This window comes from Sceloporus undulatus, chromosome 2 (assembly GCF_019175285.1).
Source record: "Sceloporus undulatus isolate JIND9_A2432 ecotype Alabama chromosome 2, SceUnd_v1.1, whole genome shotgun sequence".
In the NCBI taxonomy this organism is placed as follows: domain Eukaryota; kingdom Metazoa; phylum Chordata; class Lepidosauria; order Squamata; family Phrynosomatidae; genus Sceloporus; species Sceloporus undulatus.
Window position 1 is genome coordinate 210,842,003 of NC_056523.1, and position 19,888 is coordinate 210,861,890.

Consider the following 19,888-nt stretch of genomic DNA (forward strand, 5'->3'; position numbering starts at 1 on the left):
TTAAGGGCATTTGGGGGCATTTTAGAGGTATTTTGACAATCAGTCATCACACCGCCTTAAGGGATATGTTTATTTTTTAAGCAATCAAAAATAACAGAAAAGCAACATAACAAATAACACAGTGAATTACTTATTTTAAACAGTGATAATGTATAACAACAGTAAATTACTTTTTAAAATACCATACCAAATAATAAGAATGAATTACTTTTTAAAAAGCACCTTTCCAAGTTCTGGATCCATGTACTTAGAATCTAGCTTACATTAAAGCCATTTATTGAGACCTACCTCCCAGATGATATATATATATATATATATATATATATATATATATATATATTCATCATCATCATCATCATCATCATCATCATCATCATCATCATCATCATCTAATACAGAATTTGCTTTTAATGTGTCATTCCCTGCTTTCCATAAGCTGAAATGTATGGCCCGCTTGGGAATGAGGTTGCCTTGCTCATCTTGGTTAGCATTTCCAGGGTAAAATTTTCACTCTATTAAAGCTTATAGGAAATTAGTTACTGTTAGGAACAACCATATTAGAACTGTACACTCATTTTATAAGGGTAATGGCACAAATTCTATTCCAGAGAAGCAGGAGGTAGCTAAATATTTAAAGAGAATATATATAAATAGGTGGTTGTAAACATTTCATTTCAAAATGAGCATAAACAGTTTGCCCCACAGTCGTTCAGTGGGATTAAAAACAATCATTTGGATTCATGGATTTTAATATGATTTATGGATCATTTTCTATGGATGTTTCTGTTGCTTATTATTCAGACTGTTTTGTAAACTAAAAAAATCATGCAAGAGGCTCACCAATCACCATGTAAAAGAAGGATCTCAGAAATACAGAAACATAAAGCAATTGATATTTAAACTTTTGACTTTTTTTTAAAAAAAAATCAAAGCATACCTGACAGATGGCCATTCAGCCTCTGTTTAAAGACCTCTGAGGGAGTGTGTTCCACTGTCGAACAGCCCTTACTGTCAGGAAGTTCTTCCTAATGTTGAGGTGGAATCTCTTTTCTTGTAGCTTGCATCCATTGTTCAGGGTCCTGTTCTCTGGAGCAGCAGAAAACAAGCTTGGTCCCTCCTCAAGGCTGAGATATCTTCCAAGATACTCCTACGCATGACTACAAAGAAGTAAATCCCAAAGTGGTAAGACAATGGGTAAGCACTACTTTCACAAGCAGTGATTTACACATACAACCAAATCGCTGTATCATCAAGGTAGGCCAGAAGCCCCTTTGTCCTATAATGCCTACAGGTGTACAGTCTCATTTAGCTGAACCAGTGAATAAAGTGAAGAGTGAAGAGAGAGCCCAATGAATGGACCAGAAATGCAAGTGATCCTCCTTAAGAACATCAAGAAGAGGACACACAATAGACCCACCTTGCTGAAGCTAAGCAGTGTGTTCAGGACCTGAATAAGAGACCAGTTGGGAACCTCAAGATACGTTACCTTGAGTTCCATGACAGAAGATTGCCAGGATATAAATAGATTAAATAATTAAAATAATAAATGAACATTTAGTTTGATAAACAAAGCAGGGAGAGACTCAAACCTGACCTAGCTAGCTGAGTGACAGACGTGCAGCTACTGATCATGGTGGATGAATTAGACAACCCAGTATCCAGCTTCACTAGCCAGAGCCACCACAGACAAGAGCAGAAGGCAGCCATCGCCAATATTTTTACATCACCCCAAAGGTACTAAGAGAACTAGAGAAAGTAACAGTTTTTGTCAACAGTTCCCAGAATCCCCTATCCAGTGTAGCCACTTACCATGCTGACTGAGGAATTCTGGGAGCTGTTGTCCAAAAAAGGTACTTTTTCCCAGTTCAGCGTGTTGTACTTGGAATTTTCTGTGGGCATGTAATGGTGCTATTGGCTCATCAGAAAGTTATACTTTTTGTTCTGTTTTTTAAAAAATACAAGATACTGTAAAAAAAAGTCTGCTCACTGAATTTTCTACTGACCATTTATTTTGGAGACCTAGTTACAAAATAAGGACACTGAAAGAAAGTTCTCATCCAAGAAGTCTCAAAGTCTGCTGTTAATGAACTGAGTTTCAAATAGACATGAAATGAAATACCTTTTCATGCTTTTTTTCCATAGTTCCTGTGGGTCACACCTGGGTCAGTAGTATGCAGCGAATCCCCTGATTGTATATACATGTATATGTGTGTGCACGCATACCAACACACACACACACACACACACACACACACACACAAAGAATACTTCAGTATTCTCAATCCTTTATCCTCAAATGGTACACTAGAGGCTGATATTTAATACCTTGAGGATATAGATGTTTGAAAGCTGGTTATTGTAACAAAGGAAGCTATCCAAACTGTGCAAGACTGAAAGGATCAGATAAAGCTGACACTGAGATAAATCTGCTTTACATCCCTGCTTGTAAAAGTTTTGCTAATCTAAGTAGTTATAGCTTGTTCAGAGCTGCAGGAAGGGAGAACTATATAGAGAGAGATATGCACATGCACATGCCCATACACACATTTACACACATATACACACACATGCATTATAGTAGGCAGCAGGTTTATGGTTATTTAACATCTTACCCTGATTTGTAAAAACCCAAGTGTAACATGTAAGTTACCTGGTATTCTTTTGAGATCTTAGATGGTCTTCATTAAATAGGAGAGAAGCACAGCCTGACTTCAAGGAGATGTATGTCAGTTTTGGTTGAACTTCCATGTTAGATTAGAGGCCTGGCTACAACCAGTGATTTGGCTATGTATGTCAAATCAGTAAAATGAATTTCACAGTCCTGCAGCTCTTGAACATGGATGCCTCTTCTAGCCTTTGCCCTTCAGAGGAGTCAGATTACAACTTTCATTGTCTTAAGCCACCATGATCATTAGACTATAGACCCCATTATCATCCTAAGCACCATGGTCATTGGTCATGGGACCTGGGGATGATGGGCTTTCTAGCCCAACATATCTGGAAGATGACAAGTTCAAAAGTGGAGTTTAGGCCCAGATGCAGATTAAAGCCCATCCTTGACCCATCCCAACTGCCACTACCCTGACCAGAGGGAGAGAAGAAAAGAGTTTCTGCTGGACTTAATCTCTGCCGCCATTGCCACCCCTTTTCCTTGTGTGTTGTGTCTTTAGATTGTTAGCCTTAGGCCTGGAAACAGTATAGCACCATGTACAGTGATTGTTCTATAAAAATATATGGTGGTGCTGTTGCTGCTGATAATTATGATGAAGATGAGAATAACAACAGCAGCAAGCCATATGTTCATTCTCTCCTCATTTTCTTCTACTGAAATGCAGACTCCTGCTTCTGTTTTCCCTCACTTCTTCCCATATTCCTTGAAATTTCCTCTTGTTGTTGTTGTTAGTTGCAATCAAATAGATGTCAACTTATGGTGACTCTATGAATGAGGGACCTCCAAGGGTATCTACACTGCAGAATTAAAGCAGGGTTCCACAATCCTGGAATTTGTAGTTTGGTGAAACCACAGAACTTTCTCACGGACCAAGCTGAATACCTCACCAAACTACAAATCCTAGGATTCTGTAGGACAGAGTCAGGCAATTGTCAAACTGCTCTAATTCTGCTGTGTGGATATATCTCAAGGCACCTTGTCTTTTAAAGCTGATAAAGTCTTGCAAACTCGGGGTTGTGGCTTCCTTGATTGTGTCTATCCACCTGAAATTTGGTATTCCTCTTTTCATACATCTTAATCATTATCATATTTTCTAATGAACCATGTTGCCTCATGATTTGACCAAAGCACAATAGCCTCGTTCTAGTCGTTTTAGGAGAGTCCAGTCTTGATCTGCTCTAAGACCCATTTATTGGTCATTTTGACAGTCGGTGGTATCTGCAGGACTCTCCTCCAGCACCACATTTCAGAGAAACAGTACATCTTTGTACTTAAAGGCTCTTATGTATCACTGCACGTTAAGATCTTCCAGCACTCACCTTTTTTCCTGAGCTGTAGTCCCTTGTTCCTTCTCCTTTCCTACAACTTTCCTTCTCTTTCTTTGGTCAGAACAGCCACAGCCTAGAATCAAAAACAAAGAATAACAGCACATTAACCCCATGATAGGTTCAGCCTAGGTTGCTGTAAGTCAGAACGACTTGATGGTTCACAAAAACAATGATAACAACAAAGACTAAGGATTTCTCCCCCTTTTCCTTTCTTTAGTTATTAGCCATAAACTTTCATGATCAGTGGCCCCCTTCATCAGATGGAGCTCATCAGATGGTCAAATCAGCTCAGCTAATTGCATTCAGAAACCAGACAACCCAGCACCTCTGTGATAGAGAGGTGGCTCAGCCTATCAGTTGCACAGCTAATCCCTGCCCTCCCTGCCCTACAAAGTAAAACCTTGTATCAGCACTATCATAAGCTAGAGTTTGTTCACTTCTTGCCTTCAGCTTCTTTACAGACAGATATTCACCTGCAACCAGTCAAAGGCAGCAATCCCATTAGACTTCTGAAATCCCATGGGCAAAACTGTAACCTCAATATTTTCATTAGTCCTTATTCCTGTTGCCAGTTGGAACTTTTCTTATGGGAACCCAAAGCCCTTGTTGGGGCAGATGGCAAGAAACCCCTCTTGAGACTGATGGCTCTGAAGAAATATACATTAGGCACAAAGTGCAAAATGTTAACATTCTTGTTGAAGAGAAACACAGGAATGAAAAAATCTGTCTCCTATGGTTTTATTCTGGTAACTTGGTTTTGTTTTCCTTCATGCACCGAAGCTGGGAAGAAAAAGCCCTCATTGCTGCCAGTGAATGATACATTTACTCTAGATTCTTTTGTATGTCAACTGTTCATGCCTCAGGTACTTAACCTTTACTTTAAAAACATAGTTCAGAACCTAGCCTTGGAGGTAGAAGAGGGAGGAGGGAGTCTTCTAAATGCTTCACTTAACAAAGGCGCTATTATAAGGAGGTGTAATGGCGAGAGGCTGAATGGTATTCATTGTTTCAGGTTTCAGAGCCTTCATACATCTGCTGCCTGTCAAAAGCAGATACTCTGTTCATAAAGCAAAGTGGTCTGCCTGCAAAGGGATCTCCACACTGTAGCCCAGACACCACGATTTGCAAGATGTCCCTCAGTGGATGGAAACATCCTCATTACCTAAAAAGTTGCCTCACCTTTGCTCTTGCTGCTGATGAAAATCATCACCATCATGTTGGAGTTGTTGTTTGCAGCATCCATGTAGTATTTTTAGACCTTGGGGTCCTGGGCAAACCTTTAACAACTACAGACACAGAACTAGGGTGTCATGGACTGCCATGAGCCTGACTAAGAGGCACAGTCCAAGGATTCAGACTCTGAAGACATGGAGGAGGCTGAGACAGGGGCAGATCTGGGGCTGCCTGGATCAGCAGTCTCAGAGGAGGTTCAGGAAACTGCAGAGGGAGAAACAGACTCTATGGACTTTAGGCTGCAGGTGCTAGGACCTATGGAGAGAAGGCAGGACAAGGAGTCCTTGAGGAGGTCTTCCAGGCTGGAAACCAAGGGGGTGTTCTCACTGGCTTATACTCCGTGTTACAAATCAAATCCAAGGTATAGCGTATCTATTAGAAACCAAATTAACTCTAGAACAGTTCCAGAGTAACCCGCAATCGTTCCCACTAAAATCCAAATCGTAAACTGGATTTTTATTTAATCCGTGTTAATGGCATATAATCCGGGTTAAAAAAATAGAAGGGTCAAACCTACAATTTTTCCTTGATTCGGGATAGGATTCAGAGTATTTAAATAGGAACGTTTCGACCTTTGAATCGGGTCAACTGGATGGGAGGAGCGGAGCGCGATGGGCTGGCCTGGAGGTGTCACCCTCTTTGGTCTATTTCTGCATCGCCAGCACCATTTTCTTCCATTCGCATAATAGCCTTTCCTCCGGTGGATTGCAACCTCCCCTCTGCTCCTCTTTCATAGACCGATGTGTGAGGAGAGCCATTGAACACCATTTTTAACTATTCTTTTTTTTTTCTTTTTCACCTCTGCCTGAGCAGCAGATGGGCTTTGGAGGAACTATGGGATGGGTTTTGCAGGAGATATCCCCACTTCAAGGATCTCCAGACAGCCCAGGGAGCAATCTTCCCCAAAGATTCTCTCCCCATGGGGCAGCCAAAGCGAATTTGGGGCTACCGAGGCTCTTTACAGAGGAACTATGGGATGGTTGTGTTTGTTGTGTTTGTGAGACATTTATCCTCCTCTGCCAGAGAGTGCTGGTGCCATAATAAACTACCATTCCCAGGATTCTCTAGCACTGAGTTATGGCAGTTAATATGGGGAGACACAGAAGAGGACGAATAAGCGCCTCCTGATTGGCTCTTTTTAAAAAAACAACCGTGAAATTTATAACGAATTAAAAACGGCCAGGTAGTGGGGATGCAGGTACAGGCTACATCGGTGTATGTTACTCCGAATTAATGTGACGTCATGATGACATCGCTTTGATTGACAGCCAAAACAAGTGAATGTGAACGAAAAAGTAACAAAACTGGTTTAAATATACACCGATTCATCCTTGAATGGGGACGAAACAGGGTCAATTACAGCAAATTAAAATAAAACGTTAAGTAAATGGGAACGATACAAATAAAGCGAATTGAAAAGCGGGATAACACTCGCTGTATTTTGAATCGCTTTAAAATGAACCGCTGTATTTAAATTCGCTTTAAATCACAAATGAGAACACCCCCCAAGAGGAGAACTACAGTGGAACCTCGCCATACGCGGGGGATCCGTTCCAGATCCCGCCGCGTATGGCGATTTCCGCCTATGCTCGAGCCCCATTGTAAACAATGGGGCTCGTGCGCGGCGGTGCGGAGGTGCGTGGGGCGCAACGGGCGCACGCACGGCACAACAGGCGCGCACGCCCATTCAACTGAATGGGACGCGCCGCCCCTTCCGCCCTGCGCGTGCCCAGCGGCTTGAGTGCGTACGCTCAAAGCCGCTTATAAAAAGGCCACGTATGCGGAGGCCTCACTGTAATAGGTTTCAGCTGAGAGAAGCAGAGGTCTTTCAAAAGACCTCCAGCTGCAGAGGTTCTTTGCAGCTGATAACCAGTCTTGCAGTCTTGTTGTTCCTTGCTCTTTGAGTTATGTCTCTGGTTATCTGACCTCTGGACATGCCTTGCGACTACACTCTTGCCTCTGCCCTTGGCAGTAGCTGACTGACTGGTATTAAGTGACCTTTGGACTGGACTCTGGATTATTCCTTTGTATGCTCCACAGCTGTGCTGTCCTCCATAGAGGTAAGCAGGACATACTCCCTTAGTCTAAAGAGACTATGGCTGGCCGTTATAATGTTGTAAGCTAGGCTTACTACCTCATAACTGTTTCCTATTTACATTTACAATTGTAGTACTTTTACTATGATCATAAATGCCTCCCAACCCCATCATAACTTCCAGCCAGCTGCACTGCGGGACAGAAATCTGCAGGACTGGTGAGCAGGGCACTGAAGGATGATGCATCCAGCTCCCTCCTGTTAGTGATCAGTGGTGTGCTGATGACTTATAACCCTCTGAGCTTCTGGACATCTCACTACCAATGCTTGGTAGGAGAAGGCTGAATATATCATTCTTCAGCACTCCACTTGCCAGTACAACTGTCCTCAGTGCAATTAGCTGGATTTTAAGGTGAGATGGATTAAAGCCACAACATCATGGCTACACATCTGATACAGCAGTGGTCCCCAAACTTTGGTTCTCCGGATGTTTTGAACTTCAATTCCCAGAAGTCCCAGCCAGCTTGACAACAATCAGAAATTCTGGGGTTTGCATTCCAAAACATGAGGAGGACCAAAGTCTAGGAGCCATTGTGATGTGGGATTTCACCTTGGATGTATAGCCATGGATGATCTTGGGATAGCTGCTACTCTTTGGGATGGAATGAGATTAAAACAGGAAGGATACAGTAAACTCCTCTAACACCCTTGGAGGAAAGATGGGGAAAACATAGAAGCACAAGAAATAAAAATCAATACATCTGCAACATGATGACACATTTGTTTGTCCATCTCTAGAGCATCTATGGCCCGTTACAGCCGGGCCTGAAAATACAGACTGGGTCTGTATTAGGGTTAGAAAGGGGCGTCATTTCCTGATGCCCCTAACCCTAGTACGGACCCAGTCCGTACAAAATGGTGGCACCCATTCCACACAGCCGCCGCCATTACGACATCACAACCGCGCCGCCTCCAAACGAGGTGGTGCGGACATGACGTCTTTGCGCCGCGCAAAGGCGCCTAGAGCACCCTTTCCGCGGTGCAAGAAGGAGCTCCGAAACGGAGCTCCTTCTGGGGTTTGCGTCGCTGGGCGCAGCCTTTACATGGCTGCACCGAGCAACGCAAAGGAGAAAAGGGTCAAGCGGCCCCTTTCTCCTCCTCCCCGCCGTCGACGGTTGTCCTTGGGGCCTGAAGCCCCAAGGACACCCCTTTCCAGGCTGCGGGGAAGTGGCCTTTTGCCGCTTCCCTGCGGCCTGCAAAGCGGCGGATCAGGGCCTCGGAGGCTGCCGATCTGGCAGCTGAGGCCCTGATACAGCGAGGAAAGGGGCGGGTGCAGGCCGCCCCAAACGGGCGGTCTATAACCCGCCTTTATCTCTCTTTTCACTTCCCAGGAGACCAAATACAAAAGAGAATGCTCCTGATGCTCACTGCTCCTACTGATTACTGTGATTAGTTTGAGTTATGCATGTCCTTATGCAAGAACAAATGACTTCCATGGTCTTCTCCTTTCTGGGTATGCTTTTCAGAATTTTTGGACATTTTTTGGACAATTTGGAACCATTTATTAAAATGTTTGCACAAAAAGTCCATCATTTTTGCACAGAAAACATTGCATTTCTATGCCCCACCAAAAAAGTGTTCTCCCCTCCAACACTAGGTTTGCAGAAATAAGCAATTTTGTTGTTGTTGTTTGTTCGGGACACAAATGTTAATATTCTTTGCATTCCATGCAAAGTGGGTGAGGCAGAAAAATTATTAGTGGTCTCCTTCTAGTATTTATCTCAAATACCTGTGTTGAGCATGTGTTTAGAGGGACCTATTTCATTAGTTTTAGTGGGGGAGAGCAACTATGGTGTAGTGGTTTGAGCTTTAGATGATGACTCTAGAGAACAGGATTCAAATCACCGCTAGGGCATGGAACCCACTGGGTGACCCTGGACAAATCACACTCTCTCAACCTCAAAGGATGGCGATGGCAAACCCCTCTAAACAAAACTTGCCAAGAAAACCAGGTGATCCAGTTCACCCTGGGGTCACCATAAAACAGAAACAACTTGAATGTATACAACAACAATAAGAGTACACCTGCCCAGCTGTGTCACTATTTTGTTCCTAAGCTCTGGTTGTTGGACCTCAGAGTTCTAGTACTGTACAGAGCAAAGTAGACTCTACAAGACTTAAATCCACCTACCTCTGTTCTTTAATGCAGCTCTTCATAAAAGGATTGCTTTGGTACTATGGATAAGCCATCTTTTAGATAGTTTGCCTGTTGTTGCTACTGTTCTCATAAGCTTATTAGGAGTTCCAAAGTCCTCAGGAGAGCCACTTTACAACTCTTTCAGGCATGTTCAGTCCAGCAATGCTATTTAACAGGTACCTTGAGATACTAATATGATGGATTGTTTATAAAATCTATAGAGCATGTAAATTGATATATCAGTCTACCCCTGTTACCTGATTGCTAATTTTCTTAAATGAAGATGTAAAATGTATTCCTGGAAGAAAGCACAGCTATTAATTTCCTATGGTACATCAGTAAAAATACTCTTAAAGCAACAAAGACAGATGTAGAAATATATTACCTAGGCAAGAAATTAAAAACAAACAGAAAATAGTATTCCTTGTCCAAATCTATGGCCTCCCCCCCAAAAAAATAAATAAATAAATTGTACTACTGTTAAATAACTCATTTTGGCCTTGACTGTTTATGTCTAACCTAACAAAAGCCTTGTCTGTTTTATATGTTTCTATATTACCGTGCGTGATTGTTTGGGAATCCATTTCAATTAAAAGAGAATGCTGTTCTCAGAACTACCAATACTATCAAACATGCATCTATTCAGAAGTACATAACATTGAGTTCAGTGGTGTTAGCACCCCTGCATACCTTGCATTATTTTGGGGAACAAATATTGTGTGACATTATATTACAATAACAGTTACAGAGAAGCCATAATCATGAACCAGGAAAGCTCAGAAGAGCTGTAAGTGAACCTCTGACTGGTCACAGACCTGAGGAACAGTAGCGTCACTGGGGGGGTGCGGGGGATGGAGGCCACACTGGGTGTCACCCCAGAAGGGAGGTGACACCCAGTTGTCTCCCCCTGCCCTCCGCAGACACTACTTTGGCCCGAGCAGGCACTCCTCGGGCCTGCACAGGTGTCCCTAGGGGCCGCGTCAGCACTGCTCCAGCCTGCACAGGTGCCCTTTTCGTCCCGTGAAGATCCCTTTGGGGCCCATGTGGGTGTTCCTCTGGCCTGTGTGGGCACTACTGCACTGATCCGGCCCACGTGGGTGCCATTTTGGCCCATGCAGGCATCCACACACACCTCGAGAGCCAGACATCCCAGCACTGGATGTACTGGTGCCGGACGTCCTGCCCCCGGAAGTCCCACCCCCGCACTGGGTGTCACCTGGGGCAGGGACCCCTCTAACTTTGTCACTGTGAACATTGCTGCTTTCTACCCCATGGTATGTATATTTTCTCTTGAAGGTCACTGATAAAGGTTTGCCAAGCCTAAAGCATTAAGATAATCTTTCTGCTAGCACTCATTGTATTTTCCCATACCCCTGAAGCTATCTCAAACTCCCTAGAGTTGTCCTGATCTTATTACTACTTGATTAAATCAATGTCGCTGCCATCAACCAAAAATATTCCTTTTGTAACTCTGAAGTTAAAACCATCAACTGGGTGGAAATCCCATTCTTGGAAAATTGACCCAACTGCCTCAAGTCTCCACCCAACTGCCTCGGCAGTCACACGTTGGCTCAGTCTGAAATCAGGCAGAAATGCTGACAGATTTCATATTGACCCCCCAACACAGGCTGCCACCCCCCCCCCCAGGTTTCAGGCTGCCTTGTTGAGCCACTATCACTTCTATCATCCCCTGCTTGGAGCTCTGCTTCTGGACTGCCTTCCCTTGCTACAAGCTACTATCTTTCATTTCGTTAGTTCGTGTGTCTGTGTGTGAAAGCCATTGTATGAATGGGGATTTTCCCCTTTACTGTTAATAAAATTGAGTTCTAGTTCTAGTTTTTTAAAGCCATTAGACAAAAGCAAGACCCTTACTCTTTGAAGTTACCTCTTGATGCTATCAATTTGAAATATTAAAATTATCTTATTATATCTTAATTTGTGGGTGCCATCTCAGTAACTTAGCAATTTGAATAGCAATGGGGCTTACTCTCAGAGGAATACACAATGCCTCTAATTTCAAGGAACCTCCATATACTACCGTCTAGAGAAGAGTAGAGAAGGGCTGCAACCAAACTGAGGAAATAAAGCAGTTTGACATCCCTTTAAGTTCCATGGTTCAGTACTAAGGAATTCTGGGTTTTGTAGTTTGTTTGCAGAAATATCTCACAAAACTACAAATCCCAGAATTCCACAGTGTTGAGTCGTGGCAGTCATGACACTTAAAGCTGATTTTTAACATTTCTGTTCCTGATTTAATTTCATAGCTGTATATACATAGGGTTGCCATATTCCAGACTTTCATATCTGGGCAGCTAACTAGCATATTATGAGCATTATTACAATTATGCATACATTTATTTTCACATTTAAAATTGCAATTTTGCTATCATGTTTCAGCCTTGGTAAAATGTGTCAAACTGGCTTACCTCTGCAGACATGCCCTAGGTGTTGGCTGTTACCCAGAATCTGGCTCAGTGTCACTCTGACCTGAGTGTCAGACATGGCCAAACCGGGGATGTAGCCAAGGGGGGGGGGGGTTCTTGGGGTCCGGACCCCTCCCCTTCCATTAGAAAAATGAATGGTGTGTGCTGCTGCGTCGCCGTGCCCAAGCCCCATTATAATGGTGGCACTTAGTCTGGACCCCCCCTTCCTAAAATCCTGGCTACGTCCCTGGCCCAACAGATGTTTTAAAAATAATATCAACAAGACAAGCCCAGTAACATTGTCATATTTGAGGTACTATGCACATTTCCAAATCAGGCCCATACAAACACCCTCCACAAAAGAAACACTGGTATCCCATGTTTAAACGATAGGAAGGCAAAATCTAATTTTGAGGTTCTTCATCTATCCTTTAGTAGATGGTAGCCTAGTGGTCACAATATGGGGGTTTTCATTCTGCAGGTTTGATTCTTAATCAAGGGAAGTCTTTGCAGCAGGACTGGCGAATCAATATCCAAAAACACAGATATTCCTCATCAGGGAGATGCCACAGCCTGGCACAAATCAGATGTTTGTGGAAGGCCTCATTTAAGTACCCAGCTAATCTGATCAAAAAGGCCAGGAAAAATCCCAATTGGAGATCCTACAGAGCAATTGGCAGTCAAGAGTAGAAAACACTAACATGTCGAACCTGATTCACTATTTGGCAGCTTGATAAATTTATATCTTGGATGGAAACAATAGTCAGAATTTCCCTCAATTTAAATGTGTGTGTGTGTGAGAGAGAGAGAGAAATTGGCATAGTCATATCATACATGTTATGATTATGTATTCCCACTTCTCAGAAGATCTATGAATTAAGGATCCGTGTGGAATCTTACAATGGTTTCAGGAGGTTCAGCTCTCAAACTCTTCTCCACGCAAAGTTCAAGGAATAGCTAAATTCAGTTAATTTCTCTGCTGATCTTTTTGCACACACACACACAAAATGCTAATCCTTTTCAGAATAATTCCTTATGAGTTCTCTTCAATAGAAAGAGAGAAGGAGACAGAGAGAGAGAGAGAGAGAGATGGCTGCCCCTTAGTGACCTCTTTGTAGCATTTCATTAAACGCCTTTGGCTTCGGTAAATCACAGCACTGAGTTTGGCATATAAATATGAACGAGAGAAGCATGTTCCCCCCCTTCCCACTTATACCACCACTACCACCACCATCCGTGTTCACTGCCATGGGGTAAGGTGTGCTGAAAATCCCATACACGCTGAACTGTACTTCCCTAATCAAATGGGTGTAACAGATGGCTGTTGGAGCAAGCCATCACAATGGAAATATCTGCAGTTCTCATGGTAACGGATTCTGCCAGGTCTGAGGGATTTGCTGTTTTCCAGGACATCTGAGCTGCAATCTCTTTCGAGCTGTCTAGCAGTCTCAGCCTCGCTCTCTCAGCATGATGGAGATGGAGTTGAAAGGTGGAGCCTGATTTTGCATTCCAACTGTGATTAAAGACACAAAGGGGCTCCCATACAGAATCAATACCAGGCTGCATATTCATTATATGTTATCTAGAACCTCATTAGCTCTTTTTTGGGGGCAGAATAGCAGGGAAATTATCAGGCACCAGTCTTCTTCAGGCAAAAAAAGGTAAGTAGAGGAGGGGGGAGGGAACAGAGAGAAAACAAAGCAAGAAAAGAGAACGCACACATATGGAGAATTAGGATGCACGAGACGTTGCCTCTTAATAAAGATATGGAGCAATATTAAAACTAGCAGTTGTTTCCATCTCGTGGCAGCATGTCAAGATTACTTAGCAGAGGAAGATGAAACATCTGGCCTAAGAAGAAGAGGAAGGGGGGGAAAGATGTCACATTTCCAAAGCATTATATAAAATCTATGAAAGGAATAGGGTGGGGCGGAATACAGGGAGAAGCAGAGAAACAACTGTGCCTCGCAGAATTAACCAAGAGCCTTGACAGACATCTTCATAACGCATGTGCAATCAAGAAATGTGCCTTCTAATAAACTATGCGCTTGCATATGTAGCTTATGTCCTTTAATTACTAGCGGCCTGGCTCTAAGCCTGCAGAATTCTGATAAAAGTTCATTAGCTTTCTCCTCTTGTCATCTAATTGTATTTTTAAATGCTTTGATTTTTTTATAAAAACATATACACTTGTATCAGAGGATTTCTCCTTCCAATCTCAATCAGTTTCAAGACATAAAGAGATGTATGCGAACGCCTTTCCTGGATACCCTACTGAGGGGTTGGTTCACAGCTGCCTAGTCCCCTGGAGAATTTGAACTTGGAGATCAGACAATGCAAGAGAATTCAGCCATGTCTCCATTCAAAGAGGGCCATTCTTAGGGAGTAAGCTCAGGCAAGATGAAAGAATGAGTGGTAAAGCCTATAGGCAATGGGTTGTAGTAGCCCCATAGCCTGCTGATCCATTGCATTGTCCCTGAAGACACTATAACGTGAAATGTACATGACATCCAGACAGTTAGTAAGGATATGACTGGATTTCTTTCCTTCCTTCCTTCCTTCCTTCCTTCTTGCCTCTGCTGAAGGATCAGATTGAACACTGAGTATATTACAGAACATTGTTGTATCTTCAAGATTTGTGCAACATGACAGTAGAGATGTGAAAATCTCTCAGGTCTTGATTTCACTGTGTTTCTGAACAAAACATCTGCATTCCTGTCCTATTCTTTCTTCATATCAGGTTCTTTATATTTAAAGTTTCCTACCCGTTAATATTCTTTCATTTTAATGCATGCCTCTTCATCATTTCCACTTACATCGAAATTTGTGTGCATTTTCTGCACACATTTTCTGTAATATACTCATTTATTTTTCTCACTTTAATATACATTTTCTTCACTGAATGAAGTGTGTTTCTGTGTGTGTTTTTTCCATTATAAGCATCATTTTTAAAAAAACAAACAAAGATATAAATGACTTTATACCACTTCTGTCAAAAAATTGTATTAAAATATTTTACCAAGGCATTTAAATGTGAAAAATAAATGTATGCATAATTGTAATAATGCTCATAATATGCTAGTGAGGTGCCCAGATATGAAAAATTATGAGTAACCCCATAGGAATATCAGTATGCAAAAGGATCCTGTAGCACTTTTGAGACTGTGCAAAAGAAATTGTAGTAAAAGCTTTCATAGACTTTAGTCTATTTCCCCAGATGCATAGTAATATGCCAATAATGTTAGTTTTCGAATATTTTTAAATACATACTTAAAATGGCTCAGTGTAGCCTAAAATCTCTCAAATTACCCCCCTCCCAAAGTTACTTCTGAATTGTCATTCATTACTCTGAAAAAGAATAAATAAGTTACAGGTGTAACATCACATTTAAAAGCAACCTTTTTGTGTCCTCATTACCTCAAAATGTTATTACTCATGACTACTTCCAAGCCTGGGAGTCTGCCTAAGAAGAAGTACCTTTCAAAACAAAGATAAAATCCACAGAAACCCCTCCAAATGGCACAAATAATGGAAGCAGCTGTTCTTCATCCTTGGAGGCAATGTCTGTGTTATTTGATGGGCTCCTGGATCATGACATGCAGAAAAAGATTTACTACCGTGCCTCTTCTCTGTAAAAATTCTTCACTGTAAAAATGAAGGATATGAAACCTTATAAGTCAAATATTATTAGTAAATGCTACCACCTCCTGCCTTTTCCACTGTAAACAACAATATCAAGGATATCTGTATGGCATGTTTATGCTATGTGTCCCACACGGGCCTTTACCATAGAAGCAAATTTGTGAAGAACAACTGTTTGCCTGCATTGCAAAGAAAACCAGAGTCCTCCAGCCCCTTAAAAACTAACATAGCTATTGCTTTTTTGTTAGCAAGACCCCACTTCTAGGCCCCTGATAACACTAGGTAACTTCAGAGCTCTACTGCTGATGTGTCATGGAAGGTTTAGAGAAGTTCTTCTCAAAATATCTGATGTGTCGGGCTCATTATTTTTTCCCCAATGTACAAGGAACTGAGACTGTGTTTATGTCATATCATTGTCATATTTGCATCATTCCCTAGTAGAATCATAGAATCATGGAGTTGGAAGAGACCGCAAGGGCCATCCAGTCCAACCCCATTCTGCCATGCAAGAAATCTCAATCAAAGCATCCCCGACAGATGGCCATCCAACCTCTGTTTAAAGACCTCTAAGGAAGGAGACTCCATTACACTCCAAGGAAGGAGTGTGTTCCATTATCGCTTGCCAAAGAGCACTAGTCAAAGGTTCATAGACCAGGACTGCTCCATGGACCACCACTTTGATTAGCGCTGCATTGTAGAAGGTAGACATGGTTTTCAGTGTCTCTCTTAAACATGAACAGAACATCAGAAGGAAGAGAGGCACTCACCAAGATGTAATTAAATCCAGTGCCACCTAATGAGAAAACTGCACAATAATTACACAATCCACATATGTAGTTGGTGATGGAGGCTTAGGGGCTCTACGCTCTAAGGGGCGGTGGGATGCTGTCGTTTTCCTAGCTGATCAGGACAGTGGCAACTTCACACCGCAGCCCCAATCCAGCCTTTGGAAGGCACCATTGCTGCCGTGGTGTGCCTGTATGGCACCCCTTTGGTGCTGTGTCATCTGGACATAGGCCTGAGGCGTGCCATGATGCTGCACACCACCTGGAGCAGCACATGGCATCATGGTACCCTGGTATGCATCGTCAGGACACTTGCCATGGCACGGAGGTGTGTGGGGTGTGTGCGAACTTGGCCTGGCTCCTTGCCATGGACCAGTTCTTCTCTGAGTAAAACCAGGCCACAGCAAGGCAGGGCAGGGCGGGGCAAGGCAAGGGAGTGACCGGGTGTCACACACCCCTCTAAGGTATCACTCAGTGCTGTCCTCATCCCCTGCACCGCACCCCAGTGATGCTACTGGGCATGGCATGAAGAAAACTGAAATAGAATAGGGAAATTGACATGAATCATGAAATTAAGAAACTGACAGGAAGGATGGAAGAGCAGGAAAATAGGAGGAGGAGAAAAGGGGTGTCTTCTTTTGGGGTAGTTGCGTACTGTACAGAGATCCTCTGGGGAGCTGTGAATATACTCCCTTAATTATAACTGTGATTTATGTATGGTAAACTATGGGCAGTTAGACAACTTCATCAAGACACTGACTGAACACACATTTGGCATAACGTCTGAAGTGTGATGGCACTGTGGACCAAAACAAAACTGACAAAATTATGTATGGTGAAAGAGATTATAGAATCTGATGATGAAAAGAAAGGCTGTTTAGGTGCCAGTGAGTCCACTCCTATAGCAATGTTACATAATGAATGCTGGGTACAGCTGTCAATGTCTTCAGCAACATAATGGGAGCCTAAGCAGTTGGACATCTCCTCCTGCGTATATCCTCCTGGGTCACAGATGGAGCAGTCAGGTTAATCCCAAAAACATGCTATAAATATAAGGTTGTGAAACTGAAAAGTAACAGGAGTCACTTTAATTTTTCCATTTCTTTCTCTTTTTATCCATTTGTGATAGATATCTATTTTTATCTATTTTATCTAAATCTTGTTCCTGATTGAAGCCTGTATAACCATCTGCACAAAAACCTATTTTCAGCTGCACATTTTATTTTTCCTGCTCCACACAATGTGTTAGAAAAATGCTGGGGCAGGGGAAGGCAGCCCTGTTTCTAGCCCTGTCCAAACTATTGCAAAGCAAGTGAGATCTCTCACAACAGAAAACCTCATTTATTATAGGTTGGGACTTCCTGGGAAAGCATTTTCAATTCACACAGAGCTCACCAGTCAGCTGGGAGAATGAAGAAACCTGGGTAGGGAATTTGGCCACTAAACATTCAAATTTCATAATGCTATAGATCAGTGTTTCCCAAACTTTGGCCCTAGCCAGTTGGGCCAAGAATCAAGAATTCTGGGATCTGAAGTGCAAAACATCTGAAGGATCAAAGTTTGGGAAAGACTGTTATAGGTAATAGTCCATTGACAAATCTCTTCTGTCTTTTTGCTCACTATTGGCTCTAGAGACCTGGATAGACATGCCTCCAGTATTCCAAAAATCTTACCATTCTAGCATAAAGACCCTGTGCTCCCCTCCTATCCACCAAAGAGCCCTTTAATGAAAACTAGACAACTGTATATTTTTTTCAAATGGAGGACAAATTAGGACAAAAAGAGAGAAGCTGGGACATTTTAAAAGCAAATGAAAGATGGGATGACTACCAAATCAATACAATTGTACAGTATGCAATCATATTGACTATGGTTGGTAGAAATGACAATGGATAGTTTATAGAACTGGCTTGTTTTGATTAACCAGTTTATTGTTGAGACAAAATGTTAAGCTACCATTAATTGAAACTGGAATCAAAAGCTGTATATCCTTTCCCTTGCAGTCATTCCAGAAGAGAGTGAGCGAAATATACAAGCTCAGGACTCGTATAAAAGGAATAACCATTGTTTGTCCTTTTGTCCAAACCAGGCCAATTTGTGCAAGGCTGGCCCTACAACTAGACAGAATGAGGAAGCCACCCCAGGTAGAAGATTTAGAGTATCATAAAAGAGAAGCAAATTGTTAGCAATTTCCTGTATTATTATATTGTACTTTTACTGCTAGGAAAGGGAAGAGAGGTATTTGTGTGTGTTTTTCTCCCATGAGCCAAAAGAATTTGGCTGACTTTAGATAGTGTATGCACTTTTGGCTTGTGTGGGTTAAGAGTGCCATTTGATGCTCCATTTCTGGCAATCAAATGTTTTAAGCCATCCCAGATGTCAGGGGTGCTCCTACTATGCAGTTGGAGGCCTCATGGCTCAAAACAACTGCCCTTCTCTCTCGTTGGAGTTAGAGGCAGTTGTGGCTGCCAAGTCTAGCCTCTTCTGAAAGCACCCACTTCCAGACCAATTATATAATACCAACATTACAGACAGACATTCTGACTTGATTTATCCTCTTACAGCAAACAGTGCAACATTTTTTAAAAAAAAACTCATTGTGAGTCCTTTTTTGTTGTTGATCTTGGAGAAGATGTATACATTGTCATAAATGCTTTCTTCATTTTTGTAAAATGTCAAATATTGGACAATGTGCAATTTTTGTATCATTGCATGTACTGGTGTTAGGAAGTCTCTCAATTAGGGGAATTTTAATTAGTTCAAATTGCTGAGAGGGGACCCTAACAACGCCCTTCATCAAGACCGTGTACCGTGGTGTATACCAAAGGTCACCAAGGAATCCCTAGAGATGCGACATGGGTACCAACTATGTCCAATTAAATGTCTAAAGTTTATTAAAGTAGAAACACACATACAGCAAGGGGACACACACATTAAATACTGGTGGAAAGTAAAGGGATGAATTCGGGAGATAGGTTGAGAGAGAGTCACCACTATGGGAGAGACGTTACCATAGAAGTCTTCTCCGGGGAAGTCCGATGCAGGTTTGGATGAATTCACGGCCACCGGAGCTTGGGGAAAGATGCCTGAGGGAGCTAAGATTAGAATTCAGACTGGCATGGACCACTCTGTAATCTGGTAATAGCACACTGAGGATCCCCAAACCCTAGGTTTTTATAGGCTGAATCTAGCCTGTAGCGATGAAATAAAGTGCAAAACAAAGGCTTGATTACCTGGGCTATTGTTAAGCCGAGGAGAAGAGAAGTTACAACAATGTGACTAGGTCTGGACACAGTCAGGTGGGCAAACAGATCAATGACTGGGTCATTAAGCTGATCACTGGCCCATCCGTTGTGAGGCCAAGGTTAATGTCTTACCTTTGGAAGCAGGGGCCATTCCTGTTTGGCAACTCCCAAGCTTCCTGTGGGGATTTTCCAAGTCTATTTTCTAGGGACCCTGCCTCCTCCCATGCAGGCTGACTACGTGTCCTCCTCGCTTTTGGGTTAATGGCAGCTCCTCTAGGGGGTCAGAGGTCAGTTTGGGGTGATAGTCCACTTATTCCAAAATTTTATTA

General features: G+C 42.4%; 1 long non-coding RNA gene across 1 annotated transcript; it reads right to left on the reverse strand.

Annotated features, from left to right (window-relative positions):
• Nucleotides 1-1,022: 1,022 nt before the first annotated feature.
• LOC121924417 lies at nucleotides 1,023-5,342 on the reverse strand. The gene is made up of 3 exons (XR_006102591.1): nucleotides 5,179-5,342; nucleotides 3,991-4,072; nucleotides 1,023-1,157 (listed from the first exon to the last, which is right to left on the reverse strand). It is a non-coding gene; the product is annotated as an uncharacterized LOC121924417 (long non-coding RNA).
• Between the last annotated feature and the right edge of the window lie 14,546 nt (nucleotides 5,343-19,888).